Raw genomic sequence first — 27,146 nt, forward strand, 5'->3', positions numbered from 1 at the left:
TCACCTTCTTTGTCTTCATCTTTTCCTCTTCTGCTTTACTCCTCGAGCCGTGGCCTCAGGCAGGGACAGCAGAACAGCCCCCGCAGAGCCCGCAGCGCCCGCCTGAAGCGGGAGGGACGTTTCCTGGGCAGCTCCAGCCATGTCACCACCCGCCCACCAGCTCCAGAGCGAGCAAAAGCTGCCAGCTCGGCCATGGTGGCACGGCCTAGGGCAGGAGAGGTGCTGGGCAGGGCAGGCAATGCCTCTGCCGCCAAATCTCTGCCCACGGGGCTGGCAGAGCTGGGCCCCTCTGGGGGACAAGGCTGGCTATTCTCCTGCTCAACTGGGCACACAACATTCTCCCAAGAAGTGAGGCTCACATTGTCTTCCAGCTGGGACACATCTTCGAGGGAAGAGTCAGCCCATTGGGACTGGTCTGACTCCACTTCACCTTCCTCTTCCTCACCGTAGGCATGGCAGTCACTGTCCCAAGCTGAGGTCTCCTGGCTGCTTGCCTGTGCCTCTTCCCCCTCTCCTGGGCCTCTTGCTGCCACTGCTGGATCCTCACATTCTTCCAGCTGCCTCTGCTCCTGTGGCTGCTGCCCGGATCCCTGGATGTCCAGCAGTGCCCGGCTCAGGATCACGTAGCTGATGATCCACATGAGGTCCAGCAGAGCCTGGCTGCAGCCTGGGGGGCTGAGAGGGGCAGGGACTGGGCTCTGTGTCCCTGCTGCTGGCAGCTCCTCCCTGGGGGCAGGAGGCTCTGCTGCCTCTTCTGCCTCAGGAGCCAGAGGCTCGGGGGTCTCCTCCTGCTCAGCAGCTCCCGCTGGGGCAGCAGCTGCCGGCTGGGCCTGCGGGGGACTCTGTAGGGAAGGAGAGGCGCTGGTTAGGGCAGGCACTGCCTCTGCTGCCACCTCTGTGCCCACGGGGCTGGCAGGGCTGGGCCCCCTGGGGGACAAGGCTCAGGCTCCTGGGCACTCACTGCTGGCAAGGCTCTGGCCCACAGCTCACAGCTGATGCCATTTCTCTATTGGGACAGCTCCTGACTTCTCCCATCTTCCTCCCATTGGGACAGCTTTGGCTCACTGCCATTGTCCCAGCAGGGCAGCTCTTGGGCTGCAGCCTCTGCTCCTTGGCACAGCTCCTTGGCACTGCTGCTGTCTCTCACCTGGGACAATCCCAGTTCTCTCCTGCCTTCCCATTTGGACATGTGGCAGTGCACATCTTGTCCCCACGCTGAGAGCCCTTGCTCCATCTCACCTTCCCTCTGGGAAATCTCTTGGGCGCTATCCCACTGGGAATCCTCTGGGACACTCCCATATTTTTACAGGGATGCCTCATGCGATCTCTTGTCTTCTTCCCATCCCAACTCCTGCTGTCCACTCCCATTTATTTCCCATTGCGATATCTCTTGGCTCCTCACACATTCTTCCCACTCGCACACCTCTTGCTACATCTCCCTCTCCTCTCCCCACTGCTACAGCTCCCACACTGTGACCCTTTCTTTCTGTTCCTAGCGCTCTTGGTGTGTCCCACCTCTGCACTGGGAAACTTCCTAAACTCTCACACGTACCTGGCCTTGGTACAGCTCTTGGCTGCTCCTGGCTGTCTGCTGGGATGTTTCTTGGACTCTCGGCATTTCTTTCTTGTACGTGTCTTGCAGGTCTTCACACTGGTAAAGCTCACTGTCCATGTTGATAAAGGGCCTCTCCTCCTCCTCAGACTTTGACAGTGGTAGGACTGACCTGACACTGCCCCTGACCACTGCTCGCTGGGGGACTCTTGCCAGCTGGGCAAGGGGCTGTGGACTGGGAGTTGGAGTAGCGTTTGTGCTCGTCTCTCTCCTTGTCTGTCACTGTCTGCCTCTATCTCTCTGGGCGTCCAGCGCAGACAGAGCCAGGGAGCTGTGTCCTCCTCACGGAAGGGCTCTCCTGGCACTGGGCAACCCAGGGCTCTGCACCCCTTAGACACCCTCAGCCAGGCTGGGGCTCCCTGATGTCACAGGGGTCTCTGGCCAGCACCACGTCCCACATCACAAAGGGCCCCGACACCGTCTGCCTGTGTCACAAAGGGTCACTCCCGGCAGCCCAGCATCAGTGCAGCAGACAGCGAGTGGCTGGGAGCAGCCCCCGCACTTGTGGCCTTGTGGTCCCTGCTGTGCCCAGAGCCCCAAGAGGCTTTGGCCACGCTGCCACACGCCAGCCCTAGCCCCACAGGGCAGAGCCCTGCCTTTGCCGGCTGCGCTGCCCAGGGCAGCAGGAATTGGCCGCAGGGACGGGCCGGGGACTCGTGGGCAGCGGCTGCAGGAGCGGCGGGAGCCCGGGCACCAGGGGTGTCCCTCAGGGCTGTGCCGGGCACCGGGGCTGCTCCCTGCCTTCAGCACTGACAGCCGGGGGCACCGCGCGTGGCCTGGGCTGCGCCAGTGTCACCCCTGGGCCCAGTTGTGAGATATGACACTAAACCCACAAACTTTAGTCTATTTGCAATAAAAGGATGAGGGTTTTATTCTTATTGGGATAGAAAACCACTTTGGATTGTACTACTCTCCTGTACATTGGTCTTAAAAGACACAATCAATTCTACAATGGTATCATTGAAAATCCATGTAGGTCAAAAGTCACAAACAGGTAGTTAGCAACATCTCTACTGTCCAAAGGAAAGCTATGCTGTAAAAAATGTGCACTGTTCTGTCACTTCTTGCTCTTGTCTTCTACAACTTTTCCATTTCTTTCCTGTGCTCTTCTATATTGTGGAAACATTGAAGCAAACCTGAGCTCCATCAGGATAAAAAGCAGCAGCTGGCTCCAAGGCTTCCCAATGGCTGTGGAGCTCCCGGAGGACTCACACGCTTCAGCCGCGCACAAAAGCACCTCTCCTTTGCCAGGCTGCATGGCAGCACACAAGGAGTCAAATCAGAGTTCCTCCTGATTTCCTTGGCTTGCCCTGCATCCTTTATCCAGAACCTCCTCTGGGAGCGGTGAGTGAGAGGAGACAGATGCAGTGTGGCTCTGGATCATCTCTTTTCTCTCCAGTGTTCCCCTCTTGGCACAGCTTTGAAGTGCCAAGCTGCAGCTGGGAGCACACCTGATGTGGCCCAGGCCTCACCTCTGGGCTGGAGCCCTGTAGGGCAGCTCCACCATGGACAATTCCATTTCCCATTGCAGGAGTCTCCTTTGGTGTGGAAAACACAGAAAGGAAGGAGAATTGCTGCCTTCCCCTCTCTCAGGGCTGCACAAGTGCTCAGATTTCCCTCCTGCTGCTCCCACCCAGAGGAACGCTGGCCTAGGGACTGTGTGCTGTTGGATTTTGGGCAAGGGAGGAGGGGGACACTTGGCTGTCCCTGTGGACAGGAGAAATGGGTGAACACCTAGTCCCAAATATTCACGTGGGATTTGTCATCCTTCAGTGATTCTGACTTGGTTTTGGAGAGCAGAGAGGAGGAGGAGAGGGCCTAAGAAAGGAACAATCCTTTGTGCATTCTCTGTTTGGATTTTCCACCTCTGTCGAGGTCAGGATTGAAGGCACTTGGAATGGTGTTTCATGTTGGGCCTCAGGTGTTTATTGTTTCTTATCAGTGCAACAGCCTCACAACCGAGAGTTCTGCAGCCTTTCATTAGCAAGGCACAAAATGGCTAAATATCTTTTGTTACCGCGTCTTTTAAGGCTAAACTATCCAATGCAGAAATGACACCTAGATTATTTTCCCTTTTCCCACTTCCCAATAACTGATCACTCGAAGGCCTCAATGCAGACTTTTCTGTCCAATGACCAAATACCACCCAAAGCCATGGAGAAGGTGGAAGAAGAAGGTGAAGAAGAACAACCTGTCTCCAGCCTAAAACCTCCATCTCGCTTCATATTTATTTCTATGTTCTAAAACCACACACTCTAAGTTTTTCACCCCTTGCTATTACACTCTTCTAAGCAACTACACACCCGTAATCTCAGTGCTATTAATCAATTTTGGAAGCCCTCTCCACAGCCTCAGGTCAAATGCAGAGCTCTCTTGCAAGTCTGTGCCTTTCAGCACAGAAAGTTTAAAATTCTCAGCATGCAGGATTCCAACAATCCTTGTGTAGCCCTGGCAGGAGGGGACAGCCAGGTGGGGATGGGGCTCTGCTCCCAGGGAACAGGGACAGGACAAGAGGAAAGGGACTCAAGCTGTGCCAGGGGAGGCTGGGGTTGGACAGCAGGAGCAATTTGCTCATGGCAAGGGTGCTCAGGCCTTGGGAAGAGCTGCCCAGGGGGATTTGGAGTGCCCATCCCTGCAGGTGGCCAAGGAAGGCCTGGAGGTGACGTGTCACGGTTGTGCAGGAATGACACGAGCAAAGGTGAGAGGCAATATTGTAGAAAGAGCAAAAGAAGGCTAATTAATTACTTTATTAAATTACATGATTCTATATTATATTACACTATATTTCACGACATCTAAACTGAAATGGAGCAAGAACTCAACTGAACAAATCTCGTGAGTGTCTCCTGACCGACAGTCAGGACACAGCTTGCAGACATTGGTCAAGGAAACAAAACACTGACATCAGAATGCAATCAACAAATCCCTTCACGTAAACAATCTTCCAAAATGTCTTTCTACCTTTGCACAAACACAGCAGCAGCAAATGAGATAAGTGCTGTTTTGATCATTCTTTCTCTGCTGCTGCAGGAAAAAATTTGAAAGAATTGTCTCTCTCTGTTCAGAGAATGTGAATCCCAGAGTGGCACTGAGTGCTCTGGGCTGGGGACAAGGTGGGCATGTGGCACCGCTGGGACTCCATGGGCTGGGAGGGCTTTTCCAGCCTCAGGGTTGCTGGGATTCTCTAAGAGTTATCCCAGAAGAAAGAAAATGTAGTGCTGGAGAAAGGCCCGGGCCTGGATCAGCCCAGGAGCAGGCATGAGGCTGGAGGTGGCCAGAGCGGCTCCAGGCAGGGCTGCTGAGGCCTGAGCCCTGTGGGGCTGGCCAGCAGGAGCAGCAGAGCCCCAGAGCTGCTGCTGCAGGGCTGGCTGCGCTGCTCTGGGCTCTTGGGCTGCACAGCCCCGTGCAGCTGCTGCCGCAGGGATGTGTGCGGAGCAGCAGAGAGCTGCTGCTGCTGGCTGGGCTGGGGCTGCAGCGGGGGAAGCCCTCCCGGCTGGCACAAGGCTGCTGCAGGCAGGCAGGGCTGCTGAGGAACAGCCCCAGCGCGGCTGCCGGGCCACGGGCAGCGTCCCAGCGGGGCTGTGCTGGCTGCGCTGGGGCGGCTGCACAGCCCTGCTGCAAAGGGCTCTGTCCCAGCACAGCTCTCTCCCAGCCGGGCTCAGCGTGCGCCTTCAGTTGGCCTGCAGAGAGCAGCCACAGCCCTGCCCTGCCGGCCCAGCCGCCAACTCTCCCTGGGGCTGGGGCTGAGCACTCCCTGCTGCCAGGGCACTCAGGGCCGCTGCCTGTGCAAACACATCGGCACCGCTGAGAGACACCAAATGACACCTGGGCACTCTGCTCCTGTGCCTTTTTAGAAACATGATTAGGAAATAAAAACATTCTTCAATAACGGGAGCAGTGCTTGTATAGAAGTAAAAATGAAAATATGCCCAATTATAATAAAAATATAAAAAGCATTTATTCAACCCCACCAGCCAACAATCAAAGGGACAGCATAACACTCCCGGGAGGTAAGCTGGGTGGGCGTGGGAAATGGTCTCTTTCGCACCAAGTCCACCTCGTCCATACTTGGCTGCTCCTAGGCAGCAGTTCTTATACAATTTATTTTGCCCGCAGCAGAGTCCCTTTGTTTCTTTCTGAGTCCTTCATATTCAAGTTGGTTCCTTTCTTTGGTTCGAGCTGCAGAAAGCTTTCATCTGGGAATAGAATAATACACTTCCCCGATTCCCGGAATCTGGCATTCAGCATGGAAGCGTTGATGGCTCTGGCATCTCAGACAGGTGTCTTGTCCGGGCCATCATCTCTTGGGCGTCACTGGGCACATGCTTCTGTGAATGGCCATCTCCTGTGCAGCCGAGGTTTCCTCCGCACGTAAATGTTGTGGTGCCTCTCTGCCCATCTGCCGCGGTTTCGCCATCCTGAGGATAAAAATTCCTCCCTCTCCCTTTCCCTATATTCAGTAAGTTCGTTTTTAGATATATTGTAAAAATCATAGTCTTTTCTCTTAGAAGCTATAAGCCTGTTGTTATCATGGTTGTATGTCCATTCAGTTACCAGCAAGAAGGGATACCATTATAAATTACAAATGTTTCTATACATTATACTTTTATATCATTCTATCTGCAGGAATTACTAACTCTATCTTCAACAGCGCTGCACTGCGGCTTTCAGCCGGGGTGTGCCCCGTGGGCTGCCATGGTCCGGATAGCGCAGTCCTGCTGGGCACAGCCTGTCCCAGCTCCCAAGCAGCTCCCAGCCAACCTTAGCAAGCTCAAGTGATGTCAGCTCCCAGGGATTATCAGCTCATTTGTGATTTCAGCTCCTTAGCTTGCCAGGTGCCACAGCAGACGCAGGGAGAGAGAGGAGAAGCGCTGTGTGAGGTTGTGAAGAAATTCTTGGGGTCTTCTACGAAGGTTCTCAGTGACAGCTCTTCTGCCAGCTGGGCAGAAGTAGGGCTTTATACACCTTACAGGGCTTTGGAAATTGTCCAACAGCAAGGTTCAAGGGAAAGGGACCTATAGGCTTACAGAGAGCTAAGAAGGGTTCAAAGGTGGAAGAGAGGGGCTTCTAAGGTCCAGTCATCCTGACTCGGCATTTCCCATCTCAGGCTTCTGACCAGAAGGGAAGTTTTGCAGGCCCTGGGCCTGCTACAGTGTTGGGACACTATAATGTATTGCAATTACAGCATATGGAATATTCATGTTTTTCTATCATAGACTGAAATATAAATACACAATATGAAATAAAAAGGAATTATTTTCAAGTTTTATTTATTCATTCAATTTTCTCATCATTTTTCTATTCTTATCCTACTTAATATTATTCTTATTCTTCTTCCTACTCTTTCTTATTTCTCTTCTTCTTCATTGCTATTTCTATGTATTTTGAAATTCTTATTCCTATTCTTAATCCTATTCTTAATCCTATTCCTATTCCTATTCCTATTCCTATTCCTATTCCTATTCCTATTCCTATTCCTATTCCTATTCCTATTCTTCTTTTTCTTCTTCCACGTATTTTGAAAGTCTTATTCCTATTCCTATTCTTCTTCTTCTACATATTTTTAATTCTACTTCCTATTCCTATTCTTCATCTTCTTCTTCTAAGTGTTTCTAAATTCTTATTACTAAGCTTCTTCGGCCTATTCTTAAATAAGACATCTCTGCCTTGTCTTCTTAGTCTTCATCTTTGTCTTCTTCCTCTTTGTCATCTTCTTCATCATCTTCATCGTCTCCTTTGTCTTTGTCTTCTTCACTGTCTTCATCTTCTTCATCTGCCGTGTCGTCTTCATCTTCGTTTTCTTCTGTGTCTTTGTCTATATCTTCTTTGTCTTCGTCTTCTTTGTCACTGTCTTGGAGTGGTGGAAGCTGAGAGTCTGTGCCAGGAGCCTCTGCTGTGTGCCAACACATGGCTGCTGCCCCTTCCAGGCCCGGGGCCGGGTGTGTGTGGGGAAGGGAAGGGGGGAGCTTTGGGCTCTTTGGCTGGGCATTTTCCAAGCCTCACTGCCAAGGCCTTTGTGGGTCTAGCTGCTTCACTTTAGCTTGGCTTGCTTGGCTTGGTTGGCCCATCCAAAAGCTTTTCCCTTCCCTGCCTTGGAGGAGCTGCAGCAGCAATCTTTCAGCCCCTGGAGCTGAAGCCAAGAGCTGCTGCTCCCACAGCAGAACAGCAGCACGAGGAGGTGGAGTCATTTTCATCTTCTTCATCTTCTTCACCTTCCTTTTCTTCATCTTATCCTCGTCTTACTCCTCGGGCTGTGGCCTCAGGCAGGGACAGCAGAACAGCCCCCGCAGCGCCCGCAGCGCCCGCCTGAAGCGGGAGGGACGTTTCCTGGGCAGCTCCAGCCATGTCACCACCCGCCCACCAGCTCCAGAGCGAGCAAAAGCTGCCAGCTCGGCCATGGTGGCACGGCCTAGGGCAGGAGAGGTGCTGGGCAGGGCAGGCAATGCCTCTGCTGCCAGCTCTGTGCCCACGGGGCTGGCAGAGCTGGGCCCCGCTGGGGGACAAGGCTGGCTGTCCTCCTCCTTCACTGAGCCCACATTCTTCCCCCAACAAGCGAAGCTCCTGCTGTCCTGCAGGTGGGAGACGTCTTCGAGTGAAGCATTTACCCATTGGGACAGCAGTGACTGTACTTCATAGTCATCTTCCTGCACCTCACAGTACTCCTCGCTGTCACTGTCCCAAACCGAGGTCTCGTGGCTGCCATCCTGAGACAGCGGTGACAGTGCCAGCTCTGAGGACTCCTCCTCCTCAGCAGCTGCCAGCTCGGCCTCCGTGGCACGGCCTGGGGCAGGAGAGGTGCTGGGCAGGGCAGGCAATGCCTCTGCTGCCACCTCTGCGCCCACGGGGCTGGCAGAGCTGGGCAACTCTGGGGGACAAGGCTGGCTGTCCTCCTGCTTCACTGGGGCCAAAAGTTGCTCCCAAGAACCCAAGCTCACATCATCCCCCAGCTGAGACACATCTTCGAGAGAGCCGTCTCCCCATTGGGACAGGTCTGACTCCACTTCACCTTCCTCTTCCTCACCATAGGCATCGCAGTCACTGTCCCAAGATGAGGTCTCCTGGCTTCTCTCCTGTGCCTCTTCCCTCTCTCCTGGGCCTCTTGCTGCCACTGCTGGATCCTCAATTTCTTCCAGGTTCTGCTGCCCGGATCCCTGGATCTCCAGCAGAGCATGGCTCAGGATCACGTAACTGATGAGCCACACTAAGTCTAGCAGAGCCTGGCTGCAGCCTGGGGGGCTGAGAGGGGCAGGGACTGGGCTCTGTGTCCCTGCTGCTGGCAGCTCCTCCCTGGGGGCAGGAGGCTCTGCTGCCTCTTCTGCCCCAGGAGCCAGAGGCTCGGGGGGCTCCTCCTCCTCAGCAGCTCCCGCTGGGGCAGCAGCTGCCGGCTGGGCCTGCGGGGGACTCTGTAGGGAAGGAGAGGCGCTGGTTAGGGCAGGCACTGCCTCTGCTGCCACCTCTGTGCCCACGGGGCTGGCAGGGCTGGGCCCCCTGGGGGACAAGGCACAGGCTCCTGGGCACTCACTGCTGGCAAGGCTCTGGCCCACAGCTCACAGCTGATGCCATTTCTCCATTGGGACAGCTCCTGCCTGCTCCCATCTTCCTCCCATTGGGACAGCTTTGGCTCACTGCCATTGTCCCAGCAGGGCAGCTCTTGGCCTGCAGCCTCTGCTCCTTGGCACAGCTCCTTGGCACTGCTGCTGTCTCTCACCTGGGACAATCCCATTTCTCTCCTGTCTTCCCACTGGGACATGTGGCAGTGCACATCTTGTCCCCATGCTGAGAGCTCTTGCTCCCTCTCACCTTCCCTCTGGGATAGCTCTTGGCCATTGTCCCACTGGGAATCCTCTGGGACACTCCCATCTCTCTGCAGGGACAGCTCGTGGCATCATTTGTCTCCTCCCCATCCCAACTCCTGCTGCCCACTCCCATTTATTTCCCATTGGGATATCTCTTGCCTCCTCACACATTCTTCCCACTTGAACATCTCTTGCTACACCTCCCTCTCCTCTCCCCACTGCTGCAGCTCCCACACTGTGACACTTTCTTTCTGTTCCTAGAACTCTTGCTGTGTCCTGCCTCTGGAGTGGGAAACTTCCCAAACTCTCAGACGTACCTGGTGTTGGGACAGCTCTTGGCTGCTCCTGGCTGTCTGCTGGGACATTTCTTCAACTCTCAGTTCCTCTCTCTGGGACATGTCTTCCGTATCTTGCCACTGGGAAAGCTCGCAATCCATCTTGTCAAAGGGCCTCTCCTCCTCCTCAGTCTGTGACAGTGGCAGGACTGACCTGACCACTGCCCGCTGGGGGTCTCCAGCCAGCTGGGCAAGGGACTGGGGACCGGGAGTTGGAGTTGCCTTTGTGCTTGATGCTATTGATGTCCGTCACTGTCTGCCTTGATTCCTACGGGCATCCAGCACAGACAGAGCCAGGGAGCTGCTTCCTGCACCGAGAGCGGCTCTCCTGGCACTGGGCAGCCCAGGGCTCTGCGCCCCTTAGACACCCTCAGCCAGGCTGGGGCTCCCTGATGTCACAGGGGTCTCTGGCCAGCATCACGTCCCACATCACAAAGGGCCCTGACACCGTGTGCCTGTGTCACAAAGGGCCACCCCCGGCAGCCCACCATTCTTATGAATAAAAAGTTATCTATTTTTGTAAGATTGTAGGGTAAAATAAGTTAGACAAGGTGTGTTAAGTTAGCTTCATTGTTAAGAGTTCTTCTTCAATTACCTGTTAATGGTTGGTGATTAACCATTGTCCCCATGATGCTTGCCAGGGAGGGACACTGGGACTCTGCAGGTACCAGAAGAATGGGAGTGGCATCAGAGCTAGTATGCAGATGAGAAATGCATTGCACCCAATGTTGCAGTTTTCCAGGAAAACCCCTAATATTACGAGCCAACGTAGAACTAGGGGACCTAGGTGATGTCTGAGAATGGGAGCGTAGTCCAGTGCCTACTTAGATCCTTTTTGCTTCTCAGCCTAACCTGAAAAGATGTTGACTAGAAAGAGGACCCGAGGTGTTGGATGGAAAAGGCGGAATCTCCTAATTTCTGGTGAGGACGGAATCCCCAGCTCTGCCTGCAGACCAGCGGACAAAGCTGCATCACCCTCCTTCTCCGTGCCACTCCTGGGAGCAATGGTGGTGTGGGCGCGACCCGTCGATTTCTCCACACCTGAGCTGATTCTTTTTAATAAAGGCATGAAAAAGGAGAAAGATCTCCTGCCCATTTATTTCACAGAGCCCTGCCTTTGCCGGCTGCGCTGTCCAGGGCAGCAGGAATTGGCCGCAGGGACGGGCCGGGGACTCGTGGGCAGCGGCTGCAGGAGCGGCGGGAGCTCGGGCACCAGGGGTGTCCCTCAGGGCTGTGCCGGGCACCGGGGCTTCTCCCTGCCTTCAGCACTGACAGCCGGGGGCACCGAGCGCGGCCTGGGCTGTGACAATGTCACGCCTGGGCCCAGTTGTGCGAGATATGACACCAAACCCACAAGCTTTAGTCTATTTGCAATAAAAGGATGAGGGTTTTATTGTTACTGGGATAGAAAACCACTTTGGATTGTACTACTCTCCTGTACATTGGTCTTAAAAGACACAATCAATTCTACAATGGTATCATTGAAAATCCATGTAGGTCAAAAGTCACAAACAGGTAGTTAGCAACATCTCTACTGTCAAAAGGAAAGCTATGCTGTAAAAAATGTGCACTGTTCTGTCACTTCTTGCTCTTGTCTTCTACAACTTTTCCATTTCTTTCCTGTCTTCTTCTATATTGTGGAAATATTGAAGCAAACCTGAGCTCCATCAGGATAAAAACCAGCCGCTGGCTCCAAGGCTTCCCAATGGCTGTGGAGCTCCCGGAGGACTCACACGCTTCAGCCGCGCACAAAAGCACCTCTCCTTTCCCAGGCTGCATGGCAGCACACAAGGAGTCAAATCAGAGTTCCTCCTGATTTCCTAGGCTTGCCCTGCATCCTTTATCCAGAACCTCCTCTGGGAGCGGTGTGTGAGAGGAGACAGATGCAGTGTGGCTCTGGATCATCTCTTTTCTCTCCAGTGTTCCCTTCTTGGCACAGCTTTGAAGTGCCAAGCTGCAGCTGGGAGCACACCTGATGTGGCCCAGGCCTCTCCTCTGGGCTGGAGCCCTGCAGGGCAGCTCCACCATGGACAATTCCATTTCCCATTGCAGGAGTCTCCTTTGGTGTGGAAAAGAGAGAAAGGAAGGAGAATTGCTGCCTTCCCCTCTCTCAGGGCTGCCCAAGTGCTCAGATTTCCCCCCTGCTGCTCCCAGCGAGAGGAACGCTGGCCTAGGGACTGTGTGCTGTTGGATTTTGGGCAAGGGAGGAGGGGGACACTTGGCTGTCCCTGTGGACAGGAGAAATGGGTGAACATGCTGCCCCAAATACTCATGTGGGATTTGTCATCCTTCAGTGATTCTTATTTGGTTCTGGAGAGCAGAGAGGAGGAGGAGAGGGCCTAAGAAAGGAACAGTCCTTTGTGCATTCTCTGTTTGGATTCTCCATCTCTGTCGAGGTAGGCATTGAAGGCACTTGGGATGGTGTTTCATGCTGGGACTCAGGTGTTTATTGTTTCTTATCAGTGCAACAGCCTCACAACCGAGAGTTCTGCAGCCTTTCATTAGCAAGGCACAAAATGGCTAAATATCTTTTGTTACCGCGTCTTTTAAGGCTAAACTATCCAATGCAGAAATGACACCTAGATTATTTTCCCTTTTCCCTTTTCCCAATAACTGATCACTCGAAGGCCTCAATGCGGACTTTTCTGTCCAATGACCAAATACCACCCAAAGCCATGGAGAAGGAGGAAGAAGAAGGTGAAGAAGAACAACCTGTCTCCAGCCTAAAGCCTCCATCTTGCTTCATATTTATTTCTATGTTCTAAAACCACACACTCTAAGTTTTTCACCCCTTGCTATTACACTCTTCTAAGCAACTACACACCCGTAATCTCAGTGCTATTAATCAATTTTGGAAGCCCTCTCCACAGCCTCAGGTCAAATGCAGTGCTCTCTTGCAAGTCTGTGCCTTTCAGCACAGAAAGTTTAAAATTCTCAGCATGCAGGATTCCAACAATCCTTGTGTAGCCCTGGCAGGAGGGGACAGCCAGGTGGGGATGGGGCTCTGCTCCCAGGGAACAGGGACAGGACAAGAGGAAAGGGCCTCAAGCTGTGCCAGGGGAGGCTGGGGTTGGACAGCAGGAGCAATTTGCTCATGGCGAGGGTGCTCAGGCCTTGGGAAGAGCTGCCCAGGGGGATTTGGAGTGCCCATCCCTGCAGGTGGCCAAGGAAGGCCTGGAGGTGACATGTCACTGTTGTGCAGGAATGACACGAGCAAAGGTGAGAGGCAATATTGTAGAAAGAGCAAAGGAAGGCTAATTAATTACTTTATTAAATTACATGATTCTATATTATATTACACTATATTTCACGACATCTAAACTGAAATGGAGCAAGAACTCAACTGAACAAATCTCGTGAGTGTCTCCTGACCGACAGTCAGGACGCAGCTTGCAGACATTGGTCAAGGAAACAAAACACTGACACCAGAATGCAATCAACAAATCCCTTCACGTAAACAATCTTCCAAAATGGCTTTCTACCTTTGCACAAAGACAGCAGCAGCAAATGAGATAAGTGCTGTTTTGATCATTCTTTTCTCTGCTTCTGCAGGAAAAAATCGGAGAGAATTGTCTCTCTCTGTTCAGAGAATGTGAATCCCAGAGTGGCACTGAGTGCTCTGGGCTGGGGACAAGGTGGGCATGGGGCACCGCTGGGACTGCATGGGCTGGGAGGGCTTTTCCAGCCTCAGGGTGGCTGGGATTCTCTAAGAGTTATCCCAGAAGAAAGAAAATGTAGTGCTGGAGAAAGGCCCTGTCCTGGATCAGGCCAGGAGCAGGCGTGAGGCCGGAGGTGGCCAGAGCGGCTCCAGGCAGGGCTGCTGAGGCCTGAGCCCTGTGGGGCTGCCCAGCAGGAGCAGCAGAGCCCCAGAGCTGCTGCTGCAGGGCTGGCTGCGCTGCTCTGGGCTCTTGGGCTGCACAGCCCCGTGCAGCTGCTGCCGCAGGGATGTGTGCGGAGCAGCAGAGAGCTGCTGCTGCTGGCTGGGCTGGGGCTGCAGCGGGGGAAGCCCTCCCGGCTGGCACAAGGCTGCTGCAGGCAGGCAGGGCTGCTGAGGAACAGCCCCAGCGCGGCTGCCTGGCCACGGGCAGCGTCCCAGCGGGGCTGTGCTGGCTGCGCTGGGGCGGCTGCACAGCCCTGCTGCAAAGGGCTCTCTCCCAGCACAGCTCTCTCCCAGCCGGGCTCAGCGTGCGCCTTCAGTTGGCCTGCAGAGAGCAGCCACAGCCCTGCCCTGCCGGCCCAGCCGCCAACTCTCCCTGGGGCTGGGGCTGAGCACTCCCTGCTGCCAGGGCACTCAGGGCCGCTGCCTGTGCAAACACATCGGCACCGCTGAGAGACACCAAATGACACCTGGGCGCTCTGTTCCTGTGCCTTTTTAGAGACTTCATTAGGAAATAAAAACATTCTTCAATAACGGGAGCAGTGCTTGTATAGAAGTAAAAATGAAAATATGCCCAATTATAATAAAAATATAAGAAGCATTTATTCAACCCCACCAGCCAACAATCAAAGGGACAACATAACACTCCCGGGAGGTATAGCTGGGTGGGCGTGGGAAATGGTCTCTATCGCATCAAGTCCACCTCGTCCACACTTGGCTGCTCCTAGGCAGCAGTTCTTATACAATTTATTTTGCCCGCAGCAGAGTCCCTTTGTTTCTTTCTGAGTCCTTCATATTCAAGTTGGTTCCTTTCTTTGGTTCGAGCTGCAGAAAGCCTTCATCTGGGAATAGAATAATACACTTCCCCGATTCCCGGAATCTGGCTTTCAGCATGGAAGCGTTGATGGCTCTGGCATCTCAGACAGGTGTCTTGTCCGGGCCATCATCTCTTGGGCGTCACTGGGCACATGCTTCTGTGAATGGCCATCTCCTGTGCAGCCGAGGTTTCCTCTGCATGTAAATGTTGTGGTGCCTCTCTGCCCATCTGCCGCGGTTTCGCCATCCTGAGGATAAAAATTCCTCCCTCTCCCTTTCCCTATATTCAGTAAGTTCGTTTTTAGATATATTGTAAAAATCATAGTCTTTTCTCTTAGAAGCTATAAGCCTGTTGTTATCATGGTTGTATGTCCATTCAGTTACCAGCAAGAAGGGATACCATTATAAATTAGAGATGTTTTTATACATCATACTTTTATATCATTCTATCTGCATGAATTACTAACTCTATCTTCAACAGCGCTGCACTGCGGCTTTCAGCCGGGGTGTGCCCCGTGGGCTGCCATGGTCCGGATAGCGCAGTCCTGCTGGACACAGCCTGTCCCAGCTCCCAAGCAGCTCCCAGCCAACCTTAGCAAGCTCAAGTGATATCAGCTCCCAGGGATTATCAGCTCATTTGTGATTTCAGCTCCTTAGCTTGCCAGGTGCCACAGCAGATGCAGGGGGTGAGAGGAGAAGCGCTGTGTGAGGTTGTGAAGAAATTCTTTCTTGGGGTCTTCCACGAAGGTTCTCAGTGACAGTTCTTCTGCCAGCTGGGCAGAAGTAGGGCTTTATACACCTTACAGGGGTTTTGGAAATTGTCCAACAATAAAGGTCAAGGGAAAGTGACCTATAGGCTTACAGAGAGCTAAGAAGGGTGCAAAGGCAGAAGAGAGGGGCTTCTAAGGTCCAGTCATCCTGACTCGGCATTTCCCATCTCAGGCTTCTGACCAGCAGGATGTTTTGCAGGCCCTGGGCCTGCTACAGTGTTGGGACACTATAATGTATTGCAATTACAGCATATGGAATATTCATGTTTTTCTATCATAGACTGTAATATGAATACACAATATAAAATAAAAGAGAATTATTTTCAAGTTTTATTTATTCATTCAATTTTCTCTACATTTTTCTATTCTCATCCTACTTAATGTTATTCTTATTCTTCTTCCTACTCTTTCTTATTTCTCTTCTTCTTCATTTCTATTTCTATGTATTTTGAAATTCTTATTCCTATTCTTAATCCTATTCCTATTCTTTTTCTTCTTCCACGTATTTTGAAAGTCTTATTCCTATTCCTATTCTTCTTCTTCTACATATTTTTAATTCTACTTCCTATTCCTATTCTTCATCTTCTTCTTCTAAGTGTTTCTAAATTCTTATTACTAAGCTTCTTCGGCCTATTCTTAAATAAGACATCTCTGCCTTGTCTTCTTAGTCTTCATCTTTGTCTTCTTCCTCTTTGTCATCTTCTTCATCATCTTCTTTGTCTCCTTTGTCTTTGTCTTCTTCACTGTCTTCGTCTTCTTCATCTGCCGTGTCGTCTTCATCTTCGTTTTCTTCTGTGTCTTTGTCTATATCTTTTTTGTCTTCGTCTTCTTTGTCACTGTCTTGGAGTGGTGGAAGCTGAGAGTCTGTGCCAGGAGCCTCTGCTGTGTGCCAACACAGGGCTGCTGTCCCTTCCAGGCCCGGGGCCGGGTGTGTGTGGGGCAGGGAAGGGGGGAGCTTTGGGCTCTTTGCTGGGCAATTTCCAAGCCTCACTGCCAAGGCCTTTATGGGTCTGCCTGATTCACTTTCGCTTGGCTTGCTTGGCTTGGTTGGCCCATCCAAAAGCTTTTCCCTTGCCTGCCTTGGAGGAGCTGCAGCAGCAATCTTTCAGCCCCTGGAGCTGAAGCCAACAGCTGCTGCTCCCACACCAGAACAGCGGCACGAGGAGGTGGGGTCATCTTCATCTTCTTCATCTTCTTCACCTTCCTTTTCTTCATCTTATCCTCGTCTTACTCCTCGGGCCGTGGCCTCAGGCAGGGACAGCAGAAGAGCCCCCGCAGCGCCCGCAGCGCCCGCCTGAAGTGGGAGGGACGTTTCCTGGGCAGCTCCAGCCATGTCACCACCCGCCCACCAGCTCCAGAGCGAGCAAAAGCTGCCAGCTCGGCCATGGTGGCACGGCCTAGGGCAGGAGAGGTGCTGGGCAGGGCAGGCAATACCTCTGCTGCCAGCTCTGTGCCCACGGGGCTGGCAGAGCTGGGCAACTCTGGGGGACAAGGCTGGCTGTCCTCCTCCTTCACTGAGCCCACATTCTTCCCCCAACAAGCGAAGCTCCTGCTGTCCTGCAGGTGGGAGACGTCTTCGAGTGAAGCATTTACCCATTGGGACAGCAGGGACTGTACTTCATAGTCATCTTCCTGCACCTCACAGTACTCCTCGCTGTCACTGTCCCAAACCGAGGTCTCGTGGCTGCCATCCTGAGATAGCGGTGACAGTGCCAGCTCTGAGGACTCCTCCTCCTCAGCAGCTGCCGGCTGGGCCTCCGTAGCACGGCCTGGGGCAGGAGAGGTGCTGGGCAGGGCAGGCAATGCCTCTGCTGCCACCTCTGTGTCCACGGGGCTGGCAGAGCTGGGCAACTCTGGGGGACAAGGCTGGCTGTCCTCCCCCTTCACTGGGCACAAAACATTCTCCCAAGAGCCCAGGCTCACATCATCCCCCAGCTGGGACACCTCTTCGAGAGAAGAGTCTCCCCATTGGGACAGCTCTGACTCCTCTTGACCCTCCTCTTCCTCACTGTTGGTGTCCCAGTCAGTGTCCCACGCTGAGCTCTCCTGGCTGCCTTCCTGTGCCAGCTCTGACTCTGGCACTGCCCAGCCCGGCTGCTCCCTGGGGGCCGGGATTCCCAGCAGGGCAGACCCGGTGCTGGGGGTGCTCTGGGGGGCAGGCACGGGGCTCTCTTCCCTCTCTCCTGGGCCTCTTGCTGCCACTGCTGGATCCTCAAGTTCATCCAGCTGCCTCTGCTCCTGTGGCTGCTGCCCGGATCCCTGGATGTCCAGCAGTGCCCGGCTCAGGATCACGTAGCTGATGATCCACACTAAGTCCAGCAGAGCCTGGCTGCAGCCTGGGGGGCTGAGAGGGGCAGGGACTGGGCTCTGTGTCCCTGCTGCTGGCAGCTCCTCCCTGGGGGCAGGAGGCTCTGCTGCCTCTCCTCCCCCAGGAGCCAGAGGCTCGGGGGTCTCCTCCTGCTCAGCAGCTCCCGCTGGGGCAGCAGCTGCCGGCTGGGCCTGCGGGGGACTCTGTAGGGAAGGAGAGGCGCTGGTTAGGGCAGGCACTGCCTCTGCTGCCACCTCTGTGCCCACGGGGCTGGCAGGGCTGGGCCCCTGGGGGACAAGGCTCAGGCTCCTGGGCACTCACTGCTGGCAAGGCTCTGGCCCACAGCTCAGAGCTGATGCCATTTCTCCATTGGGACAGCTCCTGCCTGCTCCCATCTTCCTCCCATTGGGACACCTTTGGCTCACTGCCATTGTCCCAGCAGGGGAGCTCTTGGGCTGCAGCCTCTGCTCCTTGGCACAGCTCCTTGGCACTGCTGCTGTCTCTCACCTGGGACAATCCCAGGTCTCTCCTGTCTTCCCCCTGGGACATGTGGCAGTGCACATCTTGTCCCCACGCTGAGAGCCCTTGCTCCATCTCACCTTCCCTCTGGGAAAACTCTTGGGCGCTATCCCACTGGGAATCCTCTGGGACACTCCCATATTTTTACAGGGATGCCTCGTGCTATCTCTTGTCTTCTTCCCATCCCAGCTCCTGCTGTCCACTCACTTTTATTTCCCATTGCGATATCTCTTGGCTCCTCACACGTTCTTCCCACTGGCACACCTCCTGCTACATCTCACTCTCCTCTCCCCACTGCTACAGCTCCCGCACTGTGACCCTTTCTTTCTGTTCCTCGCGCTCTTGGTGTGTCCCACCTCTGGACTGGGAAACTTCCCAAACTCTCACACGTACCTGGCCTTGGTACAGCTCTTGGCTGCTCCTGGCTGTCTGCTGGGACGTTTCTTGGACTCTCGGCATTTCTTTCTTGTACGTGTCTTGCAGGTCTTCACACTGGTAAAGCTCACTGTCCATGTTGATAAAGGGTCTCTCCTCCTCCTCAGACTTTGACAGTGGCAGGACTGACCTGACACTGCCCCTGACCACTGCTCGCTGGGGGACTCTTGCCAGCTGGGCAAGGGGCTGGGGACCGGGAGTTGGAGTTGCCTTTGTTTTTGTTGCTATCCTTGTCTGTCGCTGTCAGCCTCGAACGCTGTTGGCTTCCAGCGCAGACAGAGCCAGGGAGCTGCTTCCTGCACCGAGAGCGGCTCTCCTGGCACTGGGCAACCCAGGGCTCTGCGCCCCTTAGACACCCTCAGCCAGGCTGGGGCTCCCTGATGTCACAAGGCTCTCTGGCCAGCATCACGTCCCACATCACAAAGGGCCCCGACACCGTCTGCCTGTGTCACAAAGGGCCACCCCCGGCAGCCCAGCATCAGTGCAGCAGACAGCGAGTGGCTGGGAGCAGCCCCTGCACTTGTGGCCTTGTGGCCCCTGCTGTGTCCAGAGCCCCAAGAGGCTTTGGCCACGCTGCCACACGCCAGCCCCAGCCCCACAGGGCAGAGCCCTGCCTTTGCCGGCTGCGCTGCCCAGGGCAGCAGGAATTGGCCGCAGGGACGGGCCGGGGACTCGTGGGCAGCGGCTGCAGGAGCGGCGGGAGCCCGGGCACCAGGGGTGTCCCTCAGGGCTGTGCCGGGCACCGGGGCTGCTCCCTGCCTTCAGCACTGACAGCTGGGGGCACTGTCATGGTTTGACCCTGGCACAATGCCAGGGCCCCCATGAAAACTCCAAAATGGTTACTGTGAGAGGCCACCAAGAAACAGAACAAAGCAGGCTCCAACTTGGGAATGGAGGGAAAACCACAACACTTTATTCATTACAATATCCAAAAAGGAACAAACACAAAACTAAGAACGATAACCCTCCAAATACCTTCCTCCTCCTCCCCTCCATTTTCTCCACAGAATGAAATAACATCATAGATTTCCTCCCCGTCACCATCTCTCACATAATCAACTTTCAGTCCATCATCACCCCTCAAATTATCAGCCCTCAAATCCATCAGGGAGGGAGGAGTCTCCCCTTGCACCATAGGCTTTCCCTGGAAACACAATTGAAACCTCTTGTGTTTCCATGTCACTCGTGGCACCGGCCAGAGAACATCAGCCCTCGTGACTTCTTCCCCCATGTCCAGTGCTCCCACCACTGCACATGGGCCAGGACTGCTTTTAGGGTTCCCCTTTTAAGGATGCTCCACCCAGTTCCAAAAGCAGCAGTCTCTCCACTTCGGGACCCCAGTTCCCCCCAAATTTCACCCCTGGGGCCGAGGGGCCTCGTGAACAGAGATCTTCCTCTCCACGCAGACAGAGGGCATCCCACACCCTCCTCAGCTGTCTCTGTTCACGCCACTGCTTCACTCTTGACTCCAAGGCATTGCCTCCCCCTAAATACAGTCTCGGGGTCTCAGGAAAAACATGGCTCTGTCCATGGCCATAGAAGAAAGAGTCCAGCTCAAGGCCACTCCATCATCTCTTCCCACCTAGGATTCTTCTCACCTCTTCCAAACTTTCCTCACACTTGCCCATTTCGTCATGCTTCAATCTCTCTCTCCGCACTCTGGTTCAGGAGGATCAGTATTTGTAAGGTTTCCATTATTCTACCAAGGGGTTAAAATCTTTGCCTCTGCCTGCCCAGGACTCCCACAGCTGCCGGGCACCTTCTCTCGCTGCATCCCCTGCTTCTGGCCGGCCGTGCTGCCAGCACAGTCTCTGTCACTCTCTCCGGGGGCAGGGGCTGCCAGACATCCCAGGTCTCCTCCACCCCTGCACCTTTCGGGGCTCCGGCCTCCCTGCGCACAGGCCGCATGGCCTCCCCTGCCCCACCCAGACGCAGCTGGGCAGGGGAGAGGTCAGACTCCACTCACCAAAGAGGAAGTCTTCTGGGAATCTTCTGCGTTTAACCCCTGTGTGTTCTCAGAGGCGTATCCAGATCCCCAGTGACCACAACAGGCACCAGTTTCAAATCTGGCGACTGACTGGTTTGACCACAACATTTCCCAAAACTCCCCTCTCGGTCAAACCATAACAGGCACCGAGCGTGGCCCGGGCGTCTTTGGCGGGCACGGGAAGCCGAGCGGGGCAGGGGCAGCAGGCAAGGCCGGGGCCATGCACGGGCACCTGGCCGGGCTGCAGAAGCGGCACCACGAGAGCCTCCTGCACTGCCACAAGGCCGGGGCCCGGCTGCTGCCCCTGCCTGGGGCCGCTGCCTGAGGCAGCCGCTCCTGCAGCTCTGGCCCGGCCTCTGCGGCGCCACGGGCACAGAGGCCGGGCCGGGGCTCGCTCCCTGCTGCCCGCAGGGCGCTGCCGAGGGCTCCCCGCCCGCCGGGGCCGGGGCCGGGCGCTGAGGGAGCGGCGCCGCCATTGCTGCCGCCCTCAGGGGCTCTGAGGGGAGCACGGCTCCCGCCAGCCCCGCTCCGCCCGCATGGGCCACACCAACACGGAGCATGAGATAAAATTTCCAGAGCCAAACCCAATTTCATTTTTATATCTGTAATTTGAAAGCAAGCAAGCAAGCAGCACAGGGTGGCCAGGGAGTCACTGCTCTACTCACAACACACACCACTTACAAATTGGGCAAATCATAGATACAGCTTTTAGGCCTACAAAGTATTTTCCAATGTCTTTATTTAGTCTGAATCAGCAAATATCAATAAGCTGGGATCAGCAATTTCATCCTCTTTCCAGGTGCTCCTTGGCTTCCTGTTGTTTTTGTGCTTGTCTGGAGGGAGGCCTTACACTGGTATCTGCTTCATGATTTCGTCTAGGGCATCAAGCTTTTTATTGTGCATAAGCATTAAGTTGCTTTGTTGCAATATCTCTTAGCCTGACCATAACTTCTTCTATTGTGTTCCAAGCATCAGTCCTCTTGTTACTTCATCTCGTTTATTCTACTATTCTTTTATTTCAGTGTTTTATTTAGCTATTTGGTCAGAAAGTTTCAAACCCGTTCCTTGCATCTATTTCTGACACAGCTGATACAGGCATTTGTTAATTCCTTGACTAATTCACAGAAATCACAAAAACAATTTTCACAACGCACAAAGGCAGACGGCGCTGAAATTGTGTCTGTGCCCTTCCAAATGCACCCGGACAGCGGCCCCAAGGGTTGGGCTGGGTGGTGACAATGTCAGCCCTGGGCCCAGTTGTGTCAGATGTGAGAGATGTGACACTAAACCCACAAGCTTTAGTCTCTTTGGGATAAAGAAACGAGGGTTTTAGCTGCCTTGGGGTAGAAAACCACCGTAGACCACACTACTCTGTTGTACAGTGAGCAGAAAAGGCATCCGAAATACTAAAATGGAATCACTAACAATTCATGTGGGTCAAAAGTCACGAACAGGTAGTTAGCAACATCTCTAATGTCAAAAGATTTAATACAAGAAAAGCTGTGTTATAAAAAATTTACACAGTTCTGTCACTTGTTGCTCTTGTCTTTTACAACATTTTAATTTGTTTCCTGTGCTCTTCTTTACTGTGGAAACATTGAAGCCAACCTGAGCACCATCAGGATAAAAACCAGCAGCTGGCTCCAAGGCTTCCCAATGGCTGTGGAGCTCCCGGAGGACTCACACGCTTCAGCCGCGCACAAAAGCACCTCTCCTTTGCCAGGCTGCATGGCAGCACACAAGGAGTCAACTCAGAGTTCCTCCTGATTTCCTAGGCTTGCCCTGCATCCTTTATCCAGAACCTGCTACAAGTGCGGTGAGTGAGAGGAGACAGATCCAATGTGGTTCTGGACAATCGGTGTTCTCTGAAATTTTCCTCTCTTGGCACAGCTTTGAAGTGCCAAGCTGCAGCTGGGAGCACACCTGATGTGGCCCAGGCCTCTCCTCTGGGCTGGAGCCCTGCAGGGCAGCTCCACCATGGACAATTCCATTTCCCATTGCAGGAGTCTCCTTTGGTGTGGAAAAGAGAGAAAGGAAGGAGAATTGCTGCCTTTCCCTCTCTCAGGGCTGCACAAGTCCTCACATTTCCCTCCTGCTGCTCCCAGCGAGAGGAACGCTGGCCTAGGGACTGTGTGCTGTTGGATTTTGGGCAAGGGAGGAGGGGGACACTTGGCTGTCCCTGTGGACAGAACAAATGGGTGAACACCTAGTCCCAAATAGTCATGTGGGATTTGTCATCCTTCATTGATTCTGACTTGGTTTTGGAGAGCAGAGATGAGGAGTAGTGGGCCTAAGAAAGAAACAATCCTTCTGTACTCCCTGACAGGATAGGAAAGCCGAGTGGGGCCTGGACTCCTCTCCCATAGAACAGGGGCAGGACAAGGGGAAAGGGCCTCAAGCTGTGACAGGTGAAGCTCAGGCTGGACACCTGGAACAATTTCCTGATGGCAAGAGGGCTCAGGCTTGGCAGGGGCTGCCCAGGGACATTTGAAGAGCCCATCCCTGCAGGTGGCCAAGGAAGGCCTGGAGGTGGCACTGAGTGCTCTGGGCTGGGGACAAGGTGGCCACGGGGCACTGCTGGGACTCCATTGGCTGGGAGGGCTTTTCCAGCCTCAGGGTGGCTGGGATTCTCTAAGAGTTATCCCAGAAGAAAGAAAATTTAGTGCTGGAGAAAGGCCCTGTCCTGGATCAGGCCAGGAGCAGGTGTGAGGCTGGAGGTGGCCAGAGCGGCTCCAGGCAGGGCTGCTGAGGCCTGAGCCCTGTGGGGCTGCCCAGCAGGAGCAGCAGAGCCCCAGAGCTGCTGCTGCAGGGCTGGCTGCGCTGCTCTGGGCTCTTGGGCTGCACAGCCCCGTGCAGCTGCTGCCGCAGGGATGTGTGCGGAGCAGCAGAGAGCTGCTGCTGCTGGCTGGGCTGGGGCTGCAGCGGGGGAAGCCCTCCCGGCTGGCACAAGGCTGCTGCAGGCAGGCAGGGCTGCTGAGGAACAGCCCCAGCGCGGCTGCCGGGCCACGGGCAGCGTCCCAGCGGGGCTGTGCTGGCTGCGCTGGGGCGGCTGCACAGCCCTGCTGCAAAGGGCTCTGTCCCAGCACAGCTCTCTCCCAGCCGGGCTCAGCGTGCGCCTTCAGTTGGCCTGCAGAGAGCAGCCACAGCCCTGCCCTGCCGGCCCAGCCGCCAACTCTCCCTGGGGCTGGGGCTGAGCACTCCCTGCTGCCAGGGCACTCAGGGCCGCTGCCTGTGCAAACACATCGGCACCGCTGAGAGACACCAAATGACACCTGGGCACTCTGTTCCTGTGCCTTTTTAGAGACTTCATTAGGAAATAAAAACATTCTTCAATAACGGGAGCAGTGCTTGTATAGAAGTAAAAATGAAAATATGCCCAATTATAATAAAAATATAAAAAGCATTTATTCAACCCCACCAGCCAACAATCAAAGGGACAGCATAACACTCCCGGGAGGTAAGCTGGGTGGGCGTGGGAAATGGTCTCTATCGCACCAAGTCCACCTCGTCCACACTTGGCTGCTCCTAGGCAGCAGTTCTTATACAATTTATTTTGCCCGCAGCAGAGTCCCTTTGTTTCTTTCTGAGTCCTTCATATTCAAGTTGGTTCCTTTCTTTGGTTCGAGCTGCAGAAAACCTTCATCTGGGAATAGAATAATACACTTCCCCGATTCCCGGAATCTGGCTTTCAGCATGGAAGCGTTGATGGCTCTGGCATCTCAGACAGGTGTCTTGTCCGGGCCATCATCTCTTGGGCGTCACTGGGCACATGCTTCTGTGAATGGCCATCTCCTGTGCAGCCGAGGTTTCCTCCGCACGTAAATGTTGTGGTGCCTCTCTGCCCATCTGCCGCGGTTTTGCCATCCTGAGGATAAAAATTCCTCCCTCTCCCATTCCCTATATTCAGTAAGTTCGTTTTTAGATATATTGTAAAAATCATAGTCTTTTCTCTTAGAAGCTATAAGCCTGTTGTTATCATGGTTGTATGTCCATTCAGTTACCAGCAAGAAGGGATACCATTATAAATTACAAATGTTTCTATACATTATACTTGTATATCATTCTATCTGCATGAATTACTAACTCTATCTTCAACAGCGCTGCACTGCGGCTTTCAGCCGGGGTGTGCCCCGTGGGCTGCCATGGTCCGGATAGCGCAGTCCTGCTGGACACAGCCTGTCCCAGCTCCCAAGCAGCTCCCAGCCAACCTTAGCAAGCTCAGGTGATGTCAGCTCCCAGGGATTATCAGCTCATTTGTGATTTCAGCTCCTTAGCTTGCCAGGTGCCACAGCAGACGCAGGCAGAGAGAGGAGAAGCGCTGTGTGAGGTTGTGAAGAAATTCTTTCTTGGGGTCTTCTACGAAGGCTCTCAGTGCCAGCTCTTCTGCCAGCTGGGCAGAAGTAGGGCTTTATACACCTTACAGGGCTTTGGATTGTCCAACAGCAAGGGTGAAGGGAAAGGGACCTATAGGCTTACAGAGAGCTAAGAAGGGTGCAAAGGTGGAAGAGAGGGGCTTCTAAGGTCCAGTCATCCTGACTCGGCATTTCCCATCTCAGGCTTCTGACCGCCAGGGAAGTTTTGCAGGCCCTGGGCCTGCTACAGTGTTGGGACACTATAATGTATTATAATTACAGCATATGGAATATTCATGTTTTTCTATCATAGACTATAATATAAATACACAATATGAAATAAAAAGGAATTATTTTCAAGTTTCATTTATTCATTCAATTTTCTCATCATTTTTCTATTCTTATCCTTCTTAATATTATTCTTATTCTTCTTCCTACTCTTTCTTATTTCTCTTCTTCTTCATTGCTATTTCTATGTATTTTGAAATTCTGATTCCTATTCTTAATCCTATTCCTATTCCTATTCCTATTCCTATTCCTATTCCTATTCCTATTCCTATTCCTATTCCTATTCTTCTTTCTCTTCTTCCACGTATTTTGAAAGTCTTATTCCTATTCCTATTCTTCTTCTTCTACATATTTTTAATTCTACTTCCTATTCCTATTCTTCATCTTCTTCTTCTAAAGTGTTTCTAAATTCTTATTACTAAGCTTCTTCGGCCTATTCTTAAATAAGACATCTCTGACTTGTCTTCTTAGTCTTCATCTTTGTCTTCTTCCTGTTTGTCATCTTCTTCATCTTCTTCTTTGTCTCCTTTGTCTTTGTCTTCTTCACTGTCTTCGTCTTCTTCATCTGCCGTGTCGTCTTCATCTTCGTTTTCTTCTGTGTCTTTGTCTATATCTTCTTTGTCTTCGTCTTCTTTGTCACTGTCTTGGAGTGGTGGAAGCTGAGAGTCTGTGCCAGGAGCCTCTGCTGTGTGCCAACACATGGCTGCTGTCCCATCCAGGCCCGGGGCCGGGTGTGTGTGGGGCAGGAAGGGGGGAGCTTTGGGCTCTTTGCTGGGCAATTTCCAAGCCTCACTGCCAAGGCCTTTGTGGCTCTGCCTGCTTCACTTTCGCTTGGCTTGCTTGGCTTGGTTGGCCCACCCAAAAGCTTTTCCCTTCCCTGCCTTGGAGGAGCTGCAGCAGCAATCTTTCAGCCCCTGGAGCTGAAGCCAAGAGCTGCTGCTCCCACACCAGAACAGCGGCACGAGGAGGTGGAGTCATCTTCATCTTCTTCATCTTCTTCACCTTCCTTTTCTTCATCTTATCCTCATCTTACTCCTCGGGCCGTGGCCTCAGGCAGGGACAGCAGAAGAGCCCCCGCAGCGCCCGCAGCGCCCGCCTGAAGCGGGAGGGACGTTTCCTGGGCAGCTCCAGCCATGTCGCCACCCGCCCACCAGCTCCAGAGCGAGCAAAAGCTGCCAGCTCGGCCATGGTGGCACGGCCTAGGGCAGGAGAGGTGCTGGGCAGGGCAGGCACTGCCTCTGCTGCCAGCTCTGTGCCCACGGGGCTGGCAGAGCTGGGCCCCGCTGGGGGACAAGGCTGGCTGTCCTCCTCCTTCACTGAGCCCACATTCTTCCCCCAACAAGCGAAGCTCCTGCTGTCCTCCAGGTGGGAGACGTCTTCGAGTGAAGCATTTACCCATTGGGACAGCAGGGACTGTACTTCATAGTCATCTTCCTGCACCTCACAGTACTCCTCGCTGTCACTGTCCCAAACAGAGGTCTCATGGCTGCCATCCTGAGACAGCGGTGACAGTGCCAGCTCTGGGGACTCCTCCTCCTCAGCAGCTGCCAGCTCGGCCATCGTGGCACGGCCTGGGGCAGGAGAGGTGCTGGGCAGGGCAGGCAATGCCTCTGCTGCCACCTCTGTGTCCACGGGGCTGGCAGAGCTGGGCAACTCTGGGGGACAAGGCTGGCTGTCCTCCTCCTTCACTGGGGCCAAAAGCTGCTCCCAAGAACCCAAGCTCACATCATCCCCCAGCTGAGACACATCTTCCAGAGAGCCGTCTCCCCATTGGGACAGGTCTGACTCCACTTCACCTTCCTCTTCCTCACCATAGGCATCGCAGTCACTGTCCCAAGCTGAGGTCTCCTGGCTTCTCTCCTGTGCCTCTTCCCTCTCTCCTGGGCCTCTTGCTGCCACTGCTGGATCCTCAATTTCTTCCAGGTTCTGCTGCCCGGATCCCTGGATCTCCAGCAGTGCCTGGCTCAGGATCATGTAGCTGATGATCCACACTATGTCCAGCAGAGCCTGGCTGCAGCCTGGGGGGCTGACAGGGGCAGGGACTGGGCTCT

The sequence above is a fragment of the Passer domesticus genome, chromosome 2 (assembly GCF_036417665.1).
Source record: "Passer domesticus isolate bPasDom1 chromosome 2, bPasDom1.hap1, whole genome shotgun sequence".
NCBI lineage: Eukaryota > Metazoa > Chordata > Aves > Passeriformes > Passeridae > Passer > Passer domesticus.